The sequence below is a fragment of the Balaenoptera musculus genome, chromosome 11, assembly GCF_009873245.2.
Source record: "Balaenoptera musculus isolate JJ_BM4_2016_0621 chromosome 11, mBalMus1.pri.v3, whole genome shotgun sequence".
Classification (NCBI taxonomy): Eukaryota; Metazoa; Chordata; class Mammalia; order Artiodactyla; family Balaenopteridae; genus Balaenoptera; species Balaenoptera musculus.
The window spans coordinates 45,232,548-45,253,482 of record NC_045795.1 but is presented as its reverse complement, the minus strand read 5'-3'; the positions used below and the strand labels follow the sequence as shown (position 1 = coordinate 45,253,482).

The following is a 20,935-nucleotide window of genomic DNA, read 5'->3' as shown; positions in this document are numbered from 1 at the left end:
GAAAAACCTGTTAAGGTATGACCAACAAACAAAAGTTAATTGAAAGTATACCAGTCTCTACTCAGTCTCCCGAAAAGAAGGCCAGAGGCTGACTTACTTTCCTAATGTACATCCAATAATCTTTAACAACTGCACCATCACTGGCCCAATCCATACTCTTTCAATGGACAGGATTTGTTTCCTAAACTCTCCTTTTTCCCACCCTGAGCACCTGATACCGAGCAGGACCCTGTGGGACTCCTGGGCACAAAAGCCTTTCTGTGTCCCCCATTTCTTGATTATGGGAGATAAACTTCATTCAGCCTCCTTGACCCTTCCTGAGGTCTAAAGAACAGGTTCAAACAGATGCTAATCAGGGAAGGGAGAGGATGAAGAGATAAAGGAGGAGCAGTCAAGAAACAATAGTGCAGCCTTGGGGCAGGGCCCTGGTTCCCCCTCAAGGGATACAGAAAACAATATCTTTGAGCTGTTCTGCAGATACTGAAGCCCCCACCAGGTGGGAGAAGTTAACTGCATGCCACCCGCAAGCTCATAGACCGAAGACTGATTGGAACCAGAGGTTGATGGTGCTGACTCCCAATTACCTCATCACCAACCAATCAGAAGAGTGTCCACAAGCTGACCATGCCCACCTTCCTCTTTGAATTATTTCTATAAAACTCCTCACTACCCCTCCAGGTCGGGACACACAGTTTTTGAGGGCATTAGTGTGCTGTGGCCCCCTTTGCCTGGCAAAGCAATAAAGCTATTCTTCTCTACTTCACTCAAAACTCTGTCTCCAAGATTTAATTCAGTGTCGAAGTACAGAGGCCGGATTTAGCTTCACTTCCAACCCTCCACTTCCCCAAAACCTTCCAAAAGGCTCTCTTATCACCTCAACACTCACCACTGCATGCCCTCCATCCTTACAGCCCATCTAGTTCCCGGACATGACCACAGGGATTTACCTTGGAACACACTGGCCCAAAACTACCAGAGAAAGCTGGACATATCCCCCCCACACACACCATGTTACCACCTCTTGCTGCCCATGGAGGGAATCACAGAGAAGCCGGGAGGTAGAGTTGTTCTCTTCCTTTGACTACCTTCCTTGCGAAAAAGTGTCATGAAGAATTCATGTGGCTTAAATTTCTTATCTCAGAATCAGACTTCTGTACTGAATTGTAAAACAAGTGCTCAAAAGAAACCACCAACATTTGGTTGCAGGGAACACTTCTCTCCTCCATCCCCAGATATACTTGATGATGCCTAAAATCAGGGTGCAGGGAGAGGTCTTTCTTTTGATAATTAAAATGAATGTGCATGTGCTTGGTTTACTGAAGTTGACTCAAAGTCTGGCAGGAAACTAACATCTATGACAGGTATGAGAATCTTACCTACTGATATAGAATGGGGTGTAGGGGAAAGTATGCCACAAGGAAGCCTAATGTGTTACACACCTAAAAGGAAGAAAAGTCTCTATTAAAGCAGGAAGTGATTCAGGAAATGGATTAATGGAGAGTAGGAAACAGTCTTTGCAGGATTCATAACACTATCTAAAAAAACTGCTTGTTACTCTAGAGAAAAAGAAGCTGTGTCAAGATGCTTATAACTCTATTTGAAAGATTTATGAAGATTTGTTGTTGCTATTTTTAAACATAGACTTTGCTATAAAGAACCTTGCTTTTAAAAGATTTATTAATCAAAATATTTACACATACACACATACACACACACACACACACATCGGTTTTAATCAAGTCAATCTCTAGAAACCTGAAACTTGGGGATGGAGGTGGAAGGTGATGTATAGACCCAGATGAAGGTAAAATGGCAAATTGGTGTTGAGAGAAAAATTGTTGTCACATAACATATTTATAAATTTCCTAGTGACTAGATGAACACATATGTACCCTTCTGAATGGTTCAATGAGCAGATGATATTCTTTAAAATTGTCAATACACTTGCTTTTTTTTCTTGTATGAAAAGCTGAACTATTTCTTACTCATGTAAAAAGCCCTTAATATATAGAATATTTTAATAAGACCTAAATGATGCTTCTAAATATAATGATTCTTTACGATTTCAGCTCTGTGAGGCTTGTCTAAATATTTCTTCTAACACAGTGGTTGTCAATATGGGGTGATTTTTCCTCACCAGGGGACATTTTTGTTTCTCAAATTGGAGAATTCTACTAGCATGTAGTGGGTAAAGGCCAGGGATGATGCAATGCACAGGACAGCTCCTAAGAATTATCCAACCAAAATGTCATTAGTATGGATTTTGAGAAACCCTTCTCTAGTACAGTGGATGTAGGATAATTTGTGAATATTCTTTCCCTTTTACTTCCCCATTTTCCCATCTTACTCCAAATCCATTCAGTAGTCTTTATCCAGAATGTTAGAATCCATGTGATCTAACATGGTTGCTTTGTAAGTAGTTCAGCTTGCATGGTCATTTCTATGGTCCCACTGTACCATGCCAAGGGACACTGCTGGTTTTCAAACTTCAGGCCACCTACATTGGACCAGGTGGATCTGTACAAACAGCAGCAGCAGAAAGCATGAGCTGCCAAGAGGCCAGACACAACTTGCCAGGAGCTCATACTCAGGAACAATGAAGCTCTTTTAAAATAGTGATTTGGAGTAAAAGTTAACCAAAAGCAAAAGTCTTGCTTAAGATTTGTTTTTTTAATAGACTTATTTTTTTAGAGCAAATTTAGGTTCACAACAAAGTTGAGAGGAAGGTACACAGATTTCCCATAAACCTCTGTCCCCACGAATGAATACCACCCCCCATTATCAGCATCCCCCACCAGATAGTACAATTTTTACAACTGATAAACTTACATGGATGCTTCATTATCACCCAGAGTCCATAGTTTACATTAGGGTTGTACATTCTATGGGTTTGGACAAAATTTAATGACATTTGTACATCATTATAGTATTATACAGAATATTTTCACTGGCTTAAAAATCCTCTGTGCTCCACACCTATTCATCCCTTGCCATCCAACTCCTAGCAACCATGGATTTTTTTACTGTCTCCATAGTTTTGCTTTTTCCAGTGTCATATAGTTGGAATCATATAATGTGTAGCCTTTCCAGATTGGCTTCTTTCACTTAGTCATATATACTTAAGTTTCCTCCTTGTCTTTTAATGGCTCAATAATCATTTCTTTTGAGCACTGAATAATATTCCATTTTTGGGATATACCACAGTTTGTTTATTCATTCACCTACTGAAGGACATCATGGTTGAATTTCTTCCAAATTTTGATAATTATGAATATTAACATTTGTTTTTTAAAAGCAAAATATTAATATAAAGTCTCTGAGAAAGACCAGTAATTAGAAGTGGAGTAGAAACATTTGCTCTTATCTTGTCAAAGTATTTATCAAATACTATTGCATTGGTTTGTTTTCTTATGTCTCCCCATCTAAACTATATTGTATAGAAACCACATAATATTTTGTTTGGTATTTCTAGTACACAGTATTGTGCACAGCACATAGTAGGCTCTAAGTAACTCTTCAATGAACAGATAGATTAGGACTGAATGATCAGGAGGCAGACTATGTGTCCTAACTTTAGCACCACTTGGCTGTATAACCTGGGGTAGTTGTGGTATACTGAGTTTGTTTCCTTGACTGGAAATAATTAGATTTGATGAATGATATTTTTAAATACATTAAGTCATTTAGAATTGGCAATTATTTTGCTAGAAAAAGAAAAGACAAAGTTACTAATCTACTTCCTATTCTAATTTGGAATAATCTCTTTGCCCCATCAATAAACCAAGTCTGCAGAAAAATGTCACATGCAAAGTTAAATTAATTTTATATCATGTCAGGCATAAAAGAAAGATTGGTTAGGTTACATACTGAGAAGGTGGGGAAGATCCTGCAAAAGGCTAGAGAAAGAAAAGAATATTTTATTAAGCTTTTATTTATTGCCAGACATTGTGCTGGGAAAAAAAAGAAAGATGAGGGACTTCCCTGGTGGTCCAGTGGTAAAGAGTCTGCCTTCCAGTGCAGGGGACACGGGTTCGATCCCTGGTCAGGGAACTAAGATCCCACATGCCTCTGGGCAGCTTAACCCATGCGCCTCAATGCGAGAGCCAGTGTACCTCAAACTACAGAGCCCATGCGCTCTGGAGCCCACATGCCACAGCTACAGAGCCCACCTGCTCTGGAGCCTGCATGCCACAACTAGAGAGAAGACCATGCACTGCAATGAAGAGCCCACACGCCGCAACAAAAAGATCCTGCATGTCACAATGAAGACCTGACGCAACCAAAAAAGAATTTTTTTTAAATAATAAATAAATAAATAAATACAATATTTTTTAAAAATAAAAGAAAGGTGAGTAGGATGTTATCTCCTTGCTTAGCAACCCACACAGACAAACCAAGGGACCACCCAAGAATGATGTGAGCAGGCTTTTCTATGTGAGGAAGTGGGCTGGAGGAAGCAGGACCACCAAGGGGCTTTAACACCTTCCACACCCTCCTCATCCCCACCCCAATTTCTGCCTCCTCAGAGTGACTGCTCACTAAGGGACACAGGCCATGTTCCTCAGGAACCAGGTAAAGTTGGTTAAAAGACTGAGAATCATGACTAGATTGAGCTGGAGAAAAGAACAAAGTAAGCAATGACCAATTTTTTTTCCTTTGCATTTAAAAAGATGCCGTTGGAGAAAGGGAATGACATATCTCAGAGCACTACAGATTGTATTTTAACTACAAATAGATTTCAAGAAGCCGTGGTATTTTGTAAAATATTGCTAAATCTAAAGTGGTCCTCAAACTTGGGTGAGTATCAGAATCGTGGAGTCACAAAGAAGACTCTCTGAAGTTTAGTCAGGCTGAAGGGAAATGTAAAGTTTGTCTTGATCACACCTCAGTGAGTTTTATTAGTTTTCCAGGTAAGAATCTAATTGGTAGGCACTCAGGTTTGAAATATTTAGAAAAACTCTCAAAACTTCCCCAAACTAAATTAAATGGAATCGTTACCAAACTGGTTGCCTGGACCCACACCAGGGTCCTAGCCCAGGCCAAGACCCTTTTTCTCAGCCAGGGAGCTTCTTTTTCTGCTTGGATGCTGAGACTGGAACAGCACAAGCTTCATTCAATGGCCAAAGAATGGAGAAGTGGGAACCTAGTTCACAAATCAACTTCTCAACCCAATTTGGGTGGAGACACCAAATATATAGGCAGGTGGATGTAAAAGGGAGGGAATTGGAAAGAGTGGGAGGGATACTCATGAGTTATCTGAGAATAAGAGTGAGGTTTGGACCAGCAATGGAGGGAACTCTCCTTTCCAGTCCTTGTGTGAGGTTTTCTGGTCATTGTCATGGCAATCGTCAACTGTCTGGTACTAGTAAGTGTGTTATTTAGCTAATGTATTACAATGAGCATGTAATGAGGCCCCAGGTCCACTGAAAGTCAACTCTTCCACCATCTTGGGCCTCATTGGTTCTAACCAGTTCTTGTTTTTCTCTTTGCAGCTTCCTCCTGGAATGTAGATAAGAGTAATTGGTTTCCATTTGAGGGAGGGGTGGGGGCATGATTCTGGGGTGACAGCCTTGGTAACAGAATGCTGGCAGAATAACATAATAATATCAATTTGACTTTCATTCATGTTCATGAATTATCCCCTTACTATCTGTGACAGGTGTAACTTCTATGTGAGATTTTAAATAAAGAGAACCCAATGTAGGATTTCCAGAGAAGATACAAAGCACATGACACATACTTGGGTTCTGAAATTCACGTTTAATTGGGCATCATGTATTTCTAGTCACTAAACCTGGCCACCCTGTGATGGAGATGGCGTTGTACTCTCCCCAACATACCATGGAAAGCTCCTAATTAAACACCTTAAAGCTATTGCCTCAGTATTTTCATGGAGGAGAATTTTTAAATGAGACCTTAGCCTATAAGCACAGTAACCTTCCTGAACATCATTCTTCACCACGCAGCTGCAATAACAATGCAGCCTGTGATATACCTGTGGCCAGGGTCTCTCAGCCATTGTTCACCAGGTACCCTCTGGTAGCTGGGGTGCCTTGATTTGTGGAAGCCACTTATTCTCTTTTAAATGTGAGGAGTTCAGCAGGTCAAAATATAAACATTTCTTTTCAACCAGGTTCAAAGAACACGAACAATCTACAAAGGACAGAATCAAATGCCCATCCAAATTGCAAAGCCCTGAGTTCCAGACCCACCAGACTTTGGTTTTGTGAATAGTTTATCAACCATTTGAACAATAAGGAGCAGCTGACCTGCTTGGCTTAGTCATCAAAGGGATCTGTTGTTATCCTGTAATGACAAAAGCGGGTCTGCAGGACAATTTAACCTCAAAAGCCATTTCTTTCAATTTTATCCTTTAAAAAACTGCCAGATAATTAACTTCACAGCAGTTTTGTTGGCAAAGTAATACTACAGATAAAATGAAACATTCATTAATAATTGACTGTGAAAACTGGAGTTAAATACCTTCCAGATAACATAACAGAAGAAGATAGAACAGAATGACGGGAGACTTTGGCAAGTAGAAGTAATCACCGGAGTCTTCGCTCTGAAGGGCTAAACTATGAAAGCAAGTGGGAGATCAAAAACAAGAGGAAAAAGCATTATTACAATACCTGTATTTTCATATATTTATGAGCTAAACAATTGCTTATGGTGTTCAAAGTCCAACATAAATTCTCCTTTAAAAGACACATTCATTTACTCAGAAGTTTTTCATTTGTGTGAAGACTCAAATAAGAGAACTCACAGACATGATAATGAACCAAAAGCCCATCACCGCATGTAATGAAATACACAATTAAGCCAGTGATAACTATTCATTCAAAGCAAGCACTTTATTTCCACTTTCAGACTTACATCTTATCCATTTTACTGTCCTTTAAGTGCTATTGACAATGATACCTTCCAGTTACAGTGTGACTGGGTTTTTTTCCCCCATACACAACCTTCTAAATAATTTTGGCCAAAAAATGATATGAGTTCAAAGGAATCTTGGATGAATAAAACCTTTCATCTACAAAGTATCTGCAATTCCTTTTATGCAGAACACAAAACAAAAGGCAAAATTAATTTTCCCTCCCTCAAATGGATGTGCATCTCCGCATCTGTATCTAGGTTACCTATGCATGCTGAGCAAAGTCAGAAGAGAGAGTGGAGAGACAAACCTCACACTAAAGGTAATTTCTTAGTGTTTACACCTGCATGTTGTTAAAGTGATGTTATGTTCACATTGCTTTGCTCTGAAGATCGCTAAATACATCATATCTTTCCTACTGATAATTAAGTATCTTTGAGGATAAATAATAATTAAATATCTATTTTTTGTAATGGGGAGACCCAGATACGGAACTTGCTCCTAAATTGCTATGGGCAATGCTCAGACATAGAAAATAAAATTTCCGTTTTTGTTAACCTGCTCTGAGGAGCAGACAACATTATATCCTTGGGAATTATTTTAAATAAGTTCTTAAAAAGGAAAAAGCAATGATATTGCAGAAAAGGGATATAGGGCAAGGATATAGTCATAAACAAAAATCTCCATTGCAGAAGACGTCTGTTGCACTTATGGTGACATTAGAACATCAACAATCTGTTTTGAACTGGTTCATAATTTCTGGTGCATTGCAGAAATAATGGCTAATGTGCTTTTTTTGGAAGTAATTCCTTTATTTTTATTTTTTATTTATTTATTTATTTATTTTTGGCTGTGTTGGGTCTTTGTTTCTGTGCAAGGGCTTTCTCTAGTTGCGGCAAGCAGGAGCCACTCTTCATCGCGGTGCACGGGCCACTCACTATCGCGGCCTCTCTTGTTGCAGAGCACGAGCTCCAGACGCGCAGGCTCAGTAGTTGTGGCTCACGGGCCTAGTTGCTCCGCGGCATGTGGGATTCTCCCAGACCAGGGCTCGAACCCGCGTCCCCTGCATTGGCAGGCAGATTCTCAACCACTGCGCCACCAGGGAAGCTCGGCTAATGTGCTTTTTAACTTGTAATTTTCAGAGCCATAAACCTTAAAATTGACTCTGAAAATATTGGGACTCTGTATTGTAAAATCTAAGAAAGGAAATGCCTGATGTCTTTTCTGTATGTTCTTGTTCAAAGACAAACAACTCTCTAGATCTATGAGGAAGGCATGACTTGGCCAATTAACAAAGAACCAAGGAAGGGAAAAAAAGAAAAAGGGAAAAAGAAAGAGAGACAAGTACTTGGCTGCCATTCATCAAATTAATATGCAAAACACTACACTTTTCTGATTCAAATATTTTAATCACTCTCAATTCCTAGGTAATAGGAACAATATATAGTTGGTTTAAGTCAAATATGGTTCAATTATTTGGCTTTAAGTTGAGATAAATCATTTCATTCTTTAGGCCAAAACATAATTTATGAAGGAAGATTTCAGATAAATGGCTTAATGCCCAAATTCTATAAAATATTTTATTATGGATAGTTTGTGAGATTTCTTTTAAAGAACTCTAACAATATACATTATTGCATATTCTTTTTCCCCTATTTAACTAAGTCAAAGTTATTTTCACAAATCTGAAGTAATTTTGGCTGTGATTATGCCATTTATATACATAAGCTTGGAAAAATCATACTGATTAAATTTAAAATAAATTTCTAAGATAAGTACTAAAAGTAAAATGTTTTGCAAATGACCAACTATCCATTTCCAGTCCAATCAGTTGTCTTTAACTCAAATGGACTGACCTAAGCAAACTGTGACATCATTGGCCTCAACCACAGGCACAAACCATTTACCTCCCCAGGGAGTCAGGGCTCCTTCAACCTCTGGACTGGCTACTGCCTGAGAGCACTGGGGAAGACTCCCCACTTCCTGTTCCCTGAGCTACAGCTGCTCACCCAGGACACGCAATGACAGGGGCCTTGTGTTGTAACCACCCCCAATCTGAGACACCCTCCTCTACACACACACACACAGGCACACAAACACACAGACACAGATACAGATACACACAGACACATACACACAAACACATACAGACACACACTCACACTCACTCACACACACACGTAAACACACAAAGACACATAAACGCATACAGACATACCCAAATACACACAAAAACACACTCACGCACAAACACACAGACATACACAGACACACACGCACACAGACACACAGAGACACACAGACACACACACAAACACACACACAGACACACGAACACACACACAGACATACACAGACACACACAAACACACACACACAGAGGTTCATATGGTTCTGTCCCTATAAAAGGCTCAAGTACACTTCCTGCCTCTCCTGCTATGAGCTTTTCACACAGATTGAAGAATCTTGGGTTTTATGATCAGATATGTTAGTTAGATACAAGCCCCAAAAGGCCAGGGTCTCCCTGCTGGTCTGGCTCTGCCACAGCCCTCTGTCAGCACAGCCACCCTCAGAATAGGCCCCTGACACATGTGTCTCTAACCAGATGTCTTGTGTAAGGGGCTCCAGCTCTCTCTGTCACTTTGACAGTATGAGAATCTTCGAAAATATTTACCTTAGTTTATAAACAATTCTCCTGAAAAATGTTTTATCCTAAATATGGCTCTACTTTGAGTCATTATCTACTTTGCTTCATCAAGGCTGAATAATGTCACTTTTAACAAAGATTACTCAAATTATTGTTTCTAAAATTACTTAACTCCTTCAATTACATATTATTTTAGATTACAAGTGAATCCTTCAAATGAGTGTATGTCTAGAAAATCTATTACACGTTAGTGATTCTGAAACTAAGCTTTTCCTACAAACATATGAACATATATATTAAACTCAAATATCATCCATTTGTATCTTTTTAGATACAATCAAATTATAGTTTATGTACTGATTTCTACAAAAGATGATACATTTCTTGAAAGTTTTCCTGTGATTAAAATAATTCAAAAAACAGATTTTCCATTCCATTGAATTAAAGGTTTTTTTTTGTTTTTATTTATTTATTTATTTTTATTTTTGGCTGTCTTGGGTCTTTGTTGCTGCGTGCGGGCTTTTTTCTCTAGTTGCAGCAAGCAGGGGTTCATTGCGGTTCATGGGCTTCTCATTGGTGGCTTCTCTTGCTGCAGAGCATGAGCTCTAGGCGCGCAGGCTTCAGTAGTTGTGGTACTTGGGCTCAGTAGTTTTGGCTCGTGAGCTCTAGAGCTCAGGCTCAGTAGTTGTGGCACATGGGCTTGGTTGCTCCGTGGCATGTGGGATCTTCCCGTACCAGGGCTCGAACCTGTGTCCCCTGCACTGGCAGGTGGATTCTTAACCGCTGCACCACCAGGGAAGACTATCCATTGAATTAAAGTTTGAGATATATTTTACATCGTATCATTGAAATAAATTTTGAGCTATTACTGGGTTCAATAGACCAAGATCCTAAATTCATACATTTCTTTCCCACCATAATATGCTTTCCATTAGTCTACAATTTTTGTAAGTCAGATATAATTTTATGTAACAAAGCTGATGATATTTTTAGGGCCTTAGGATAGTTTTTAACCTGTCCAGGAAATAGACAACTTATTTTTGTGGCTGGGTCAGGATTAAAGGATAAAATAAAAGAGAATAATTCCCATTTCCTCACCTGTCCAGAGTTCTATATCATTTACCTACGTGTGGCCCAAATGTAAAACCATGCTACCTTGCTAAAGGCTTAATAAATGTTAGATTTTTATTTGGTTTTTTTAAAAAGTATTGTGACCTGATAAGCATACTAAATATTTTAACAGGAATTACCTGCTGTGTGGTTACAAACAAATTATGTGTGCACCCAGGAACCATGCTATACTTATTTATGTATCCCAACACCTACAGTGTTCATTTACTATGTATCAGGTTACTCAATGAATGTACACTGAATTGACATTGAACAGATATCAGGAAGCAGCAGGAAAGGAAGGGATGAGAGGAGAAAAAGGAACTGTATTGGAAGATTATACGTAATTGTGCGCCAAGTAGTCAAAATGCTCACACAGACATATAGTTTCATGTACAAGAAGTGAAACATGGTCCTAAAGTTTCCGAAATGCCCCAAAAATATACTTATTAAAACATTCCCATGGAAGGCCTGTTTTGAAGGAAGGAAGGAAGGTGTAATCATCATGCTCAGGAAGGAAGGTGTAATGAGAGGCAGACAGAGCCCAGGGTGCTAATTTACTGCTCTCTCAGGAGCCTTTCCTGGCTGATGTATGGAGGTGCTGTGGAAATGCCTTTAGAAGAAGCCTGCTCCCTTTTTCAGGGAATAGTTACTGCTCTGACACTCAGCCATGGAACAGAGAGAACAAAATAAAATATAGAAATTAAGATGATAAAAAGTAATTTTAAGTAAAATGTGTATTTTTCTTCACACATCATTCATATTTGGACAACAGCATGTTGTTTAGAATTATACTATAAACCTTTACTGCCAAAAATACAACCTGTCAGAGTATGTAATGTTATTAAATTCTGACATTATTCCAAATAAATTTTGGGTGACAAAATCCTGCAAAACAGCCCTAGTAAAGAGGAGAAGAAAAATGTCAAGAGGTTAAATTGATCTACTTTGTTGTTGTTGTCTTGAAAATAATACAGAATTTTTATGATTAAGAAGTAGCCCATGATTTCTAACATAAAATCTACAAGACTTATGTTACCAATTACAGACAGAGATGTCCAATGCTAGGACTATGTGAAATTCTCCGAAGGTGAGAGTCACTGTTTTCCTCCCCTCTTGAGGCCAATGAAACTACTAATTGCATCTCCCAGCAGAGCAGCTCCTCCTTCCTCCCCCCACCCCACCCATTGCCAGCAGCCGGAGAAACTGAAAAGGCCCACCGTAACCTTGTCAAGCAGAACCCCAGAGGAAGAGATGACTATCGAACCAAAAACAATAAGCAGACATAGAAGATTGAAATTCAGCATGAAAACAATAAACAACATCATTTTCAAGTTAAAAATTCAGGAAATGAGTTTAAGAAAAGGACAGACTTTTTTAAAAATCTCTTGGGCCACTAATGCAGATCCCAAAAGGACAAATATCTAAATATCTTCAGGGAAAAGTCAAGGGACTTCAAGTGCAGATCACAAAAAATAGGTGGCTCAGAGGGGGAAAATGAAATGTGATAATGACATAGAAAATAGACAAAATTTCTCTGAGCTGAAGACAAACTTGAGTTCCCTAATTAAGAAGGCTCACCAAATTCCAAAATTATTTGACACATACTTAAGCACACCATGGTAAAATTACTGATTTTCAAGAATGAAGGAAAAAAATCTTACAACCTCCTTACCTTATAATACGAGGCAAACCAAACCCAAATCAGAACAGTACTTCAAGACAGGGGAAGATGAGAAGCAGAGGAAACAATAGAAAGGGGAATATATAACAATATATATAGTATAATATAACAGTAATATAATATATTATATAATGATTCATTGTATAATATAACCATGTAATATGGCAATAATATAAAAAATATAATATATAATATAATTTATATAACAATATTATATAATATGTTATTATATAATAACAAAATGTAACAATATAATAATTAAATTGAAAGACCATAGTAAGTCACTGAAAGTGCTAAGTAATCTCATTAAAACTTAAAAGTTAGGTCTCGAATGTGCAAGTACAGTTGACCCTTGCACAATGCAGGCATTAGGTCCACCAACATGCATGCAGTCTCGAAAATCTGAGTATGACTTTACAGTCAGCCCTCCACATCCTGTTTCTTCATCCTAGGATTCAACCACCCACAGATCTGCCATGTGGTACCATGGTGCGTATTTATTGAAAAAATCCATATATAAGTAAACCCATGCAGTTCAAACCTGTGTTGTTCACAAGTAAACTGTATACCCTTTTCTAAAATATGTGGCATGATGCTGCTGGGTTTATATCAGATTCAAGGACTTATGACAATACTGGTATAATCTAATCAATCCAGCCTTGGGGTTGTACAGTCTGAACCATTGGCCTTTGAAGAATCTGAGATTAGTGATTCCATTCCAGGATATGCCAAGATGGATGGTCAATGAAAGAGACAAACTTCAGCTTCTCCATGTTCTCTGAGATGTACATAGCTGAAGGGTATCTCTTCCTTGGTCTGAACTGGAGCTATCTCTGGTATACATATTGTGTTATCACAGACCATTTGGAGTACATGTTGGCCCTAGATATATTGCTCCTTTTTTTTTTTTTAACATCTTTATTGGAGTATAATTGCTTTACAAGGGTGTGTTATTTTCTGTTATATAACAAAGTGAATCAGCTATACATATACATATATCCCCATACCCCTCCCTCTTGAGCACCCTTCCCACCCACCATATCTCACCCCTCTAGGTGGACACAAAGCACCAAGCTGATCTCTCTGAGCTATGTGGCTGCTTCCCACTAGCTATTTATTTTACATTTGGTAGTGTATATATATCCATACCACTCTTTCACTTCATCCCAGCTTACACTTCCCACTCCCCATGTCCTCGAGTCCATTCTCTATGTCTGCGTCTTTATTCCTGTCCTGCCCCTAGGTTCTTCAGAACCATTTTTTTTTTTAGATTCCATATATGTGTTAGCATACGGTATTTGTTTTTCTCTTTCTGACTTACTTCACACTGTATGACAGACTCTAGGTCCATCCACCTCATTACAAATAACTCAATTTCGTTTCTTTTTATGGCTGAGTAATATTCCATTGTATATATGTGCCACATCTTCTTTATCCATTCATCTGTCGATGGACACTTAAGTTGCTTCCATGTCATGGCTATTGTAAATAGTATCGCTCCTTCTTAAAGACAAGGAAAAAAAAGAGGAACAAATAAAAATATTTGGTAGCATAAAATAAAAGGGTAAGCATATCACTGTAAACAGAGGTATGTGTTGTCTTTATGTTCTCAATTTTTCAAAATGGAAATGCGTGCAAAAAGAGAGGAGACCAAAGATGAACTGATAAGAAAACAGTCTAAACTGCAAGGTCATCTTGCTGAGAGGTAAAGTAGCTGGATAAGTTAAAGAAAGATTTTAAAGACATAAAACCATAGTCACTGAATTTAAATTGAAGGTCCTAGAAGTACTGAAGATCAGAATAAACAGAGTAGAAAATCTAATTGGAAAAAGCTTTAGAATTTTACCTATAATTCAGAAAAAATAATTAAGAGATAAAAACCATAAGAGAAAATAATAGATACGTAGGAAAGTGATTCACCATTACATATAATTGGAGGGGAAAAGAAAAAATGGAACCAAAATAGTACAAAAATTTATAATACAAGAAAACTTTCCTGAACCTAGAAAATATATATGAATCTACATATTAAAAAGAACTTATCATAATTAAAGCAAAAATAATGAAAATAGGCCATTATCTGAACATATCTTGGTAAATTTTTCAACTTTAAAAATAAATAATGATTCATATGTATCCAATGAGGAAAAAGAATAGATTTCATGTTAAAAAAAAAAAGAAGGAAAATCAAGCTATCTTCGTTAAAGAGTAAGACATAATGGAGCAGCATCTACAGAATTTTGAGTGAAAAAAATTGAACCCAGACAGTCTGTACTTAGTCCTGCTGACATTCACATATGATGTCAACAGAAATGTATTCTTCAGTCCCCTACTGTGAACTCAGAAAATATTCTACCACCCACACTAAAATCAATTTCCAATATATTAAAAAGTAAAATGTACAACAATGAAATCAAAAAGTACTAAAAGAAAGTGTTAATTTCTATTATTCTGATCTCCTGATAAGGAAGACTTTTTAAGCATAGACACAGAAGCAGAAAGCATAACAAAAGAGGTTGATAGACTTTACTTACAAAAATTAACTTGTACATTTAAAAATCAAGAGCCAACATAAGGGGAGATTGGTTTAAGATGATGGAGTAGAAGGACATGTGCTCACTCCCTCTTGTGAGAGCACTGGAATCACAAGTAACTGCTGAACAGTCATCAACAGGAAGACACTGGAACTCACCAAAAAAGATACCCCACATCCAAAGACAAAGGAGAAACCACAATGAGACGGTAGGAGGGGCGCAATCACAATAAAATCAAATCCCATAATTGCTGGGTGGGTGACTCACAAACTGGAGAACAATTATACCACAGATGTCCACCCACTGGAGTGAAGGTTCTAAGCCCCACATCAGGCTCAGAACCAGGGGCTCAACCTGGGGGTCTGTCAACGGGAGGAGGAATTCCTAGAGAATCAGACTTTGAAGGCTAGCAGGATTTGATTACAGGACTTTGACAGGACTGGGGAAAACAGAGACTCCACTCTTGGAGGGCACACACAAAGTAGTGTGCACGTCAGGACCCAGGGGGAAGGAGCAGTGACCCCATAGGAGACTGAACCAGACCTAGCTGCTAGTGTTGGAGGGTCTCCTGCAGAGGCGGAAGGCAGCTGTGGCTCACCACGGGGACAAGGACACTGGCAGCAGAAGTTCTGGGAAGTACTCCTTGGCGTGAGCCCTCTCCCATAGTCCACCATTAGCCCCACCAAAGAGCCTGTAGGCTCCAGTGCTGGGTCACCTCAGGCCAAACAACCAACAGGGATGGAACTCAGCCCCACCCATCAGCAGACAAGCAGATTAAAGTTTTACTGAGTTCTGCCCACCAGAACAACAACCAGCTCTACCCACCACCAGTCGCTTCCATCAGAAAGCTTTGCACAAGCCTCGTAGATAACCTCATCCACCAGAGGGCAGACAGCAGAAGCAATAAGAACTACAATCCTGCAGCCTGTGGAACAAAAACCACATTCACAGAAAGATAAACAGAATGAAAAGGCATAGGACTATGTACCAGATGAAGCAACAATATAAAACCCCAGAAAAACAACTAAATGAAGTGGACATAGGCAACCTTCCAGAAAAAGAATTCAGAATAATGATAGTGAAAATGATCCAGTACCTTGGAAAAAGAATGGAGGCAAAGATTGAAGAGATGCAAGAAATGTTTAACAAAGACCTAGAAAAATTAAGAACAAACACCTAGAAGAATTAAAGAACAAACAGAGATGAAGAATAAAATAACTGAAATGAAAAATACACTAGAAGGAATCAATAGCAGAATAACTGAGGCAGAAGAATGGATAAGTGACTGGGAAGACAGATGGTGGAATTTACTGCTTCACAACAGAATAAAGAAAAATGAATGAAAAGAAATGAAGACAAGTTAAGAGACCTCTGGGACAACATTAAACGCACCAATATTCGCATTATAGGGGTCCCAGAAGGAGAAGAGAGAAAGGACCCGAGAAAATATTTGAAGAGATTATAGTGGAAAACTTCCCTAACATGGGAAAGGAAATAGCCACCCAAGTCCGGGAAGCACAGAGAGTCCCATACAGGATAAACCCAAGGAGAAACACACTGAGACACATAGTAATCAAATTGGCAAAAATTAAAGACAACGAAAAATTATTGAAAGCAGCAAGGGAAAAGTGATAAATAACATACAAGGGAACTCCCATAAAGTTAACAGCTGATTTCTCAGCAGAAACTCTACAAGCCAGAAGGGAGTGTCAATGCAATCCCTATCAAATTACCAATGGCATTTTTTATAGAACTAGAACTAAAAATCTTAAAATTTGTATGGAGACACAAAAGACCTTGAATAGCCAAAGCAACCTTGAAGGAAAAAACGGAGCTGGAGGAATCAGACTCCCTGACTTCAGACTATACTACAAAGCTACAGTAATCAAGACAATATGGTACTGGCACAAAAAACAGAAATATAGATCAATGGAACAGGATAGAAAGTCCAGAGATAAACCACACACCTATGGTCAACTAGTCTATGACAAAGGAAGCAAGGATAAACAATGGAGAAAAGACAGTCTTTTCAATAAGTGGTACTGGGAAAACTGGACAGCTACATGTAAAAGAATGAAATTAGAACACTCCCTAACACCATACTCAAAAATAACCTCAAAATAGATTAAAAATCAAGAGCTAAAAGCAAATAAACTGAAAACATTAAACCCATATATAAGAGTGCTAGAGGGCTTAATATGATACTTACTACATCAGGAGATTTCTCACAGTAGTGTGAAAAAGATGAATTCAATTAAAATGGGTAAAACATATAATCAAGTAAGTCACTAACAGAAAATTTTAAGTGTACTAAACATGAAAAAATAATCAACCCTGCTTTTAAGCATAAAACTATGAATTAAGACTAATGGAAATACTTTTTATTGACAATATTTACTAGAGCACTGGGAAATGGATACTTTCATAGGCAATTTCATGCAATTTAACTTGACACAATCTTCTTGGGAAGCTTTTTAGAAACATATTCTATAATCTTTAAAATATGTACACACTTAACAGAGCAATTCCAATTTCAGAAAATCACCCAGCACTGTTCATAGTGACTCAAAGTGTGATCACCAGAGAAGAGCAACAGTACCTGATTGAACAGATTACCATGCCTCTGGAAAATAGTACACCATGCAGCCACTAAAAATGTGGCAGAATATTTAAACCCATGAGGATTTTCAAAAAATACTTAGTAAATTAATGAAAAAATGATTAATAGATTCAATGAAAAACAATAGAATACAGTACACTGTGTTACTAATTTCATTTAAATTGTCAATATATGTGTAAACTATGCATGGAAAAAGTACCTGAAAGAGCTATACCAAAATTTTTATCATGAGTATCTTTGAGTGATGGAGTTATTGGTGATTTTTGTGGTCTTCACTATACTTTCAAGAAATTTCCAGAATTATTACAATAAGAATGCATTAACTGATGTAATGGGGGAAAAGTGCAAAGATTTTATGTAAAGTACTGGGCATAGAAAAACAAATCAATAAGTTGTTGCTATTTTAAAGCATTAAATATAATATTAAAATAGAGTAATCATTTCTCTCTTTAATGAAAATCAGCTTATCTGATCTAAAGACAAATACAGCTAATATTACAATTAATATTTACAGAGCATCTCTTTGTTATAGTAAACCTTAAATATTATTAAGCATCCTTTCCCTCGTGTATACAATTATTACATTATATATGAGAATTTTTAATGTCCAGTATTTGAAACCACCAGATTCTCTCAAGTGCTTGGATATCAGTTAGTTTACTGGGATATGTCCAGGACATACTAGTACCTCTGGTTAATAAGACACAGGGGTGATCAACAAATGTTATTTTAACAGAACTGTTCTGCTGAATTAAATTTGTCCTAGTCATATGACGGCACGGGAATTGATTTTTACATAAACTATCACCTTAAAACAAAAAAGATGAAGATTTAAAGAATTTTTTGAAGCTATCAACCAACGATTAAAGAGGACAGAGTGAGGGGAACTTCCCTGCTTTCCGTAAACATCTGAAAACCCTCAAAACTCATGCTCTTTGTGTGCTGTGACCGTTTCTTCCCTATATAGAAACTATTTATTTTCTAAGGGTAAGCCTGCAGTTCCATTATTCATGTGTGTTCTGCGGGTTGTAATCCAACTTCCTAGGCAGAACTGATATAAAAATAATTAGTTTTACAGAGCAAGGAAGATCTAGTATTAAAATTATATAGTGGCAATAATAGCAATCAGAGCGATCACAAAAGCAAGCATATATCAGACACAACATACAACATAAAGTCAGCTGCTATCTTGACAGATTTATCTAAACTTTCCAGACAAGACTAATGAAAAGGAAGAGTCAGGAAAAATTATTAAGGGGAAACTGAATATCTATCAAGGAAAACTATCTGTAAATATCTGTTACATGTGGTTAAAATAAGCAGATAATTGTCTTTCAGTACCCAAAAACATCCCTTATCTTCCTTATTCGTGAGCTCATACCATTACATCAAAACTGATATTACCCGTGTTTTGCCATCCAAGGTTGAATTCTGCACATCCAGCACTGCTGGCCTGGAGACACTGCAGGAACCAGGGGTTGCCAAATAGTTGAGTTTCCAACCAGACTTCTAGAAAATAAGATCCTACCCATTAAATGAATCCTTTGTTATAGATGATATTCTCCCCATTTTCCAAATAAGAAAACTGGCTCAAAGAGAGTAAGTGACTTGCCCAAGGCACAGAGTAACAGGATGTGGTTTGCTCACAAGAGGCAGAGTGGGATTTGGTCCAAGTCCAGTTGAACCCCTGAGCTCTTTCAATTGCACTGTAGCAATTCATGCTTAAGAAATGAAGCCAGATGGAATACAATTTAGAACCTACCTGCCATATTAATTAATTAGTTAATTTGCATATAACAAATTAAAGCAGAGGGAGTTTTTTATTTTTTGTTTGTTCGTTCGTTTGAGTGTTTTGCCACCAGGGGCAGGAATTAGAACCACTTTTTAAAACCATAGATACAAAACCCCAGTACCAAAACTCTGATTCAAAAGTTTGAGACAGGATTTGTGCATGTGTATCTATTTTCATCCTGGCTTAAACTTTCAGCTTTTATTTAGTGTGTTATTTGCAATTGTCTTAGAGTCTACTGGGGCTTTTAGTGAATAAACCTGTTAAGAAATCTGCAAACCTCGGAATGAAAGCAGATAAGGGATATCTGTTTAAGGTAAAATGGAGAAGAAAATTATATCATTGGTGTATATGTCACTCAGGAACACAAAGGATAAGGAGGGCTCCTTCTCTAAGCAAATTACAAAACCAGCACAGAGACAGCAAAGTAGTGATTATAGACTTGAACTAACCTGACATCTGCCTGAATTCTGCCTGCATTTGATCAAAGTATGGCATAGGTAAACTAATTTAACTTGCTCATAACTTCATTGCTTCAAAAGCAAAGGAACAGTCCCCCTGGGCCTCTCATAGTGTCCCATGCCAGAGCAGACTGGCCCTGAACCATTGCCTGGCCTCTGCCCATAGGCTGCAGGCACTGAAGCGGGTTGCACAGTGGGGGAAAAAAAAAAAAAAGCAAAGGAACAAACAGCAGGATTCTTTTTTAAAATGGTGTTTGTTAACACCCTTTAATACGGTCTTTCCTACTTTTCACTAAAGTACTTATCAAGCTATAGGAAAAGGTGAAAACACACCACCACCCAAAATTAAGATTGACAGACAACTTAAAGCAAACATCTGGAAAGACTCTCCACAAAGCATAGAAGGGATTAATTCAGTTTGCCCTGAAATGGAAGACTGAGTATGCTTTTTCTCAGCCTGTCCTCCAAGTAAATCTGAGAAGTGGATTCAGTCTTGACTCAATGGACAAAGAGATGATAGAAAAAGACCATATAACATCTTGTCTATTGAAAAATATAGCCTGAATACATAGCATCTCTTTCAAAAGATGAATAGGTAGAAAACAACCAACACAAAACCTATAAAATATTATTTCCTAATAAACTTATTATTTCCTAATAAACTTAAAATAAATATTATTTTCCTAATAAAATGTGGTATTTTTCTGAATACCACTTTATCTGCATCTCAGAGGTTTTGATATGTACTTTCATTACTGTTCCATTCTAAAAAATTTGTAAGCCAGGAGCTTGGGAATTTGTTTTTTGGTTTTCAAACACATCTTTTATTGTTAATTTCTAATCAGATTGTTTTAAGATGAGGGAAAATGTTCCATATGATACCTATTTCTTGAAATTTGTTGATATAACTTATGAATCAATATGTGGTCAATATGTACTTTAAAAGAATATGTTTTACCTTGTGTACATGATTTTTGTGATTTATCTTAGATCAGTATTATTGACCTACACCCAATCCAGAGATACATAAAGCAGAAAAATTACAAAATCCCATACCCCTAATAATGAACAGGAAAATTAGACCATAGTCCAGACAAACTTGGTTTCCAGACACAGAGTGATCCTGGTGATTACAGGCTGCAGAAGAGGACTTACAATCTTCTAAGTCTGATAGATGCTCCCAATAACTAAAATCCTCTCCTACAATACAATTAGA

General features: G+C 37.7%; 1 non-coding gene across 1 annotated transcript; it reads left to right on the top strand.

Moving 5' to 3' along the window:
- The first annotated feature begins 19,785 nt into the window (after window positions 1-19,785).
- On the top strand, window positions 19,786-19,915 carry LOC118904593. Its single transcript, XR_005022045.1, has one exon. It is a non-coding gene; the product is annotated as a small nucleolar RNA SNORA42/SNORA80 family (small nucleolar RNA).
- The last annotated feature ends 1,020 nt before the right edge of the window (window positions 19,916-20,935 follow it).